This window comes from Fringilla coelebs (assembly GCF_963513975.1).
Source record: "Fringilla coelebs genome assembly, chromosome: 10".
NCBI lineage: Eukaryota > Metazoa > Chordata > Aves > Passeriformes > Fringillidae > Fringilla > Fringilla coelebs.
This window is the reverse complement of record NC_140036.1, coordinates 24,753,551-24,757,481: the sequence shown is the minus strand read 5'-3', so window position 1 is coordinate 24,757,481 and position 3,931 is coordinate 24,753,551.

Here is a 3,931-nt window from a genome sequence, read left to right as displayed (position 1 = left end):
CGGACCGCCAACCTCACACCTCAAGGAGCTTTCCAGGAAAAGAGACCTTTCCAGCTGACTTTGAGAAGGGGAGGAGGGAAGAAAGCTGAGTGGAATATGCTGGAGACATGGCTGTAATCCTTGGTAAACATGCAAACCCCAGATATCACCCGTGGCAGCACGGAAGGCAGCGCCGGCTGCTTCTCCCCCAGAGCCCCCAGGACCCGACTCACCTGGCAGAGCCCAGCACACCTCACCTGCAGCTGTAACCCTGCCCACAGCCAGGGGCTTGGGGATTCATTTTGAAATGGCAAAGTACAGCCCACGACCTCCCCAGGTCGGTGAATGCCGATTTTGGATCAGGGCAGGGAGGGAGCTCTCAGTAATGCACATTTTAGCCATCCTAACACGACAGAGAGACAGCAGGTTATTCCCCAGCCTCAGACTCTGTACCCTCTGCTGGTGCAGGAAATCTGTTCTACCAAATGTTTTCATTTTTACTTGAAACCATTTATACAAGAGGAGTCCAAAGACCTGCTGTACTTAAGGAACCTCTCACTAATTACTCCAGCGTGTATTACCTGAAGTCTCTAGTTACAACAGTTAATTTACAGCTTTCCAGCCCAAATGAAACAGTAGGTAATTTATTAATTTCTGTTCCTATAATCTGTAAGATTGTGATCAAAGACCCTTTCACCATTTTCTAAGCTTTATCTTGCTTTCTCTAAAGTTGTTCTTTTTTAAAATTTCTAGTAATGTATAAATCATAGTTTTTATATTTAAATCTTGAGCTACACTTCTGACTTGAAGTATTGTAACATATTTTATCAGTGGCTGCATAGAACTGGGAAATTGGACTAAAGCATGGTATCGGGCAATAAGATAAAGCCTACAACACTGAGTTCTCCAATGGAGGGCACAAACACGGGAGTTTTCAGGCTGACTGTCGTGCTAAGGCTCTGATCCTGCACATAATTTGTACGTGTTCTGATCAATATCAGACCTCACATCAGGAAAGCTGCACAGCTGATTGCAAGAGTCTGAAAGAGCTTTAAGTAAGAGGGTAAAAGGCTTTAAATCTGCAATGACATGTATTAAACATCCTCATGCAGATTGCAAAGGAACTTACTGCTTTGTTTATCAAAGCAAAGACATTTGCAAACCAAGTACCAGATACCTCAGATGACTGCTACAATAGGTCTATTTAAAAACCTATGTCCTTTTAGCTGAGTTTGTCATCTGATCAAAACATTTTGATAATAAACTGAAATTATGAGCCAAATGCAGTGCGTGTTCTTCGTAGGAATTATGAAAATACAAAATCTCTGCAAATAGATGTCTGTGCTTGCCCCCAAGCCCCACAGTCAGAAAACACAGACCGCGACAGCAAATCCCTCTCTCAGCTCCCGGGCCCGGCTTTGCGCCGAGCGAGCCTCTCACAGGGAGGGGACACCCAGAGCGCCTCTGTTTTCGCACAGAAACCAACATTTCACTCAGGAACCAACGCTCCGCGCAGCTGTGCACGAACAAGGACCAAAAAACGCCTCCGGCGCTCGGAGGGAGCCGGAACGGGGCTGGAGACGGAGAGCGGAGCCAGGCGGGCCGTGCACAGGTGAAGGAGCGGCCTCACCTGCGCTGAGCCCGCGGGCCCGGGCGGTCTGACGGCCCCGGGCGGCTCTGACCCCGCCGGGCTCCTACCTGAGCCGGGCATCTTACCTGAGCCGGGGCTCCCACCTGAGCCGGGGCTCCTACCTGAGCCGGGGATCTTACCTGAGCCAGGGTTCCCACCTGAGCCGGGGCTGCTCCCTGAGCCGGGGCTCCTACCTGAGCCGGGGCTGCTCCCTGAGCAGGGGTTCCCACCTGAGCCGGGGCTCCCACCTGAGCCGTGCCCGCCGCGGGCCGGGCCGTGCGGGGCTCCAGGTGCCCGCAGGTGCAGGGCTCGGGGCTCACGGCGGAGCGGGGCCGGGGGGCTCCGGGGGTGCCGGGGCTCACGGCGGAGCGGGGCCGGGGGGCTCCGGGGGTCCCGGGGCTCACGGCGGAGCGGGGCCGGGGGGCTCCGGGGGGCTCCGGGGGCAGGTGAGGCAGCGCCCCCCAGCGGAGCGCACCTGGCGCGCCCCCGCCCCACCCGCACCGGCACCGGGAGCCGCCGCGCGTTGTTCCCTTTGCCTTTGAGCAAGGCAGGGCCCTCAGCCCCCCGGAGAGGTTTGGGGGCATAGCGGGGTCACGGGCACAGGTAAGCCCAGGTGTGTGAGGCTCTGCGGGGCGGGCAGCCAGCAGCAGGCGAACCTCTTCCCTGGCTGGTGTCAGCCTCTGGGGCAGGAGAGATGCAGCCGGTGGGCAAAGAGCCCTGGAACCACTGCCCTTGGCTTGGGACTGGGAATGTCCCACCCCGAACTCTGGGTCACAGGCAGGTGTTATCCCTGTCCCACCCCAGCTCTGGGTCACAGGCAGGTGTTATCCCTGTCCCACACCAGCTCTGGGTCACAGGCAGGTGTTATCCCTGTCCCACACCAGCTCTGGGTCACAGGCAGGTGTTATCCCTGTCCCACACCAGCTCTGGGTCACAGGCAGGTGTTATCCCCAGGGCTCTCCTCTGCACCAGTCGTGCTCTGTGTAAACCAACACCCTTAAATGGGATTATGAGCACTGAAAGAATATAATCATGAGCCTGGAGGTTTCCAGGATGCCACATGCACCATCCCAGGACAGGGGGACAGACACTCCTCTCTACTCGATTTGCCCCAGGAGCTGTTCAGGGGACACAGGGAAAGCCAGGCAGAGGCCATGGGCAGGCTTGGTGTCCTACTGCAGTAATATTGTGGCGGCCTGGCACCGAGTTATCACCTCGCTTTCGTAGTGTAGCGCCAGCATTTGCCAAGAAATCGGAATGTGCGTGGTTTTTTTCCCCTCAATCACCAGCACCTCTTTGAGAGAAAAGAACCTGGCTCTCAAACACTCGTTTTATTTTTCAGGAATGAAAAACCCCAAACCTTTTGCCACCCCTTTTACCCCCACATGTGAGGAGAGCTTCATGCTGTACAGCTGCACCACGAGCAGACACCCGAGTGGGCTGTCTGAAGGTGGTTACAAAAGGTCACTGCAGAGCGCTCAGATCTTCCAACAGCGTGGGGGATGCATATTTTCTTGGAATAATCCTCTCTTTATTACCCCATAAAACTGGCAGGAACTTCTGCTTTGTATACAGCGAGTCAGCTCGATGATATTGACGCCAGCCTAGAAAGTTATTTTGGTTTGCTCTGCCAAATCAGATCTCAAAAATCAGGTAAAGCTAAACCAGATTGCAGTGTTTACATTTTATCTCTGTAACATTTTAATTGGAAACATTCGATTTCCAGCGTTGTGAGACACCCAAAGGGCTGCTTGGGCCAGCGGGCCCTCTCAGAACTGTTTCCCTCTGTGCCTGGTAAATGAAGTGAGTTGTAAAAACACAGACGTGGTCACTGTGGAGTCACAGCTGGATCGGTCTGGGTGGGCTCAGCCCTGAGGAACTGAGGTGAGACCCTGAGGGGTCTGCCCAGGGTGGGCTCGGGGCTCAGCCAGCCCCTGCAGGAGGAGGGGGATGCTCCCACCTGCAGGGAGCCCTGAGGCGCTGCTCAGGTGTCACAGCACACAGCAGCCGGGCAGGCATTGGGAATCTCCAGGGTTTATCCCCTCTCTCTGATGAGACTGGAGCCCCTCTGCCCCGGTTCATTCCCAGGTGAAGAAAGCCTGTGCTAAGACAATTCCCGAACGGAATGTCACACTTCAGTGCTCCTGCTGACTGCTGGAGCGGCCCGGGAATGTTCACGGCCGCACCACGGCCAAATCTATTTGTGTTCCCATTCCTAAAGCTCAACAGACAGTGCCCACAGATGGAGACAGGATATCTGGCTGATGTGCCTTCCTCACATTCTCAAAATTATAAAAATTATGTGAACAGGAGTAAAAAAAT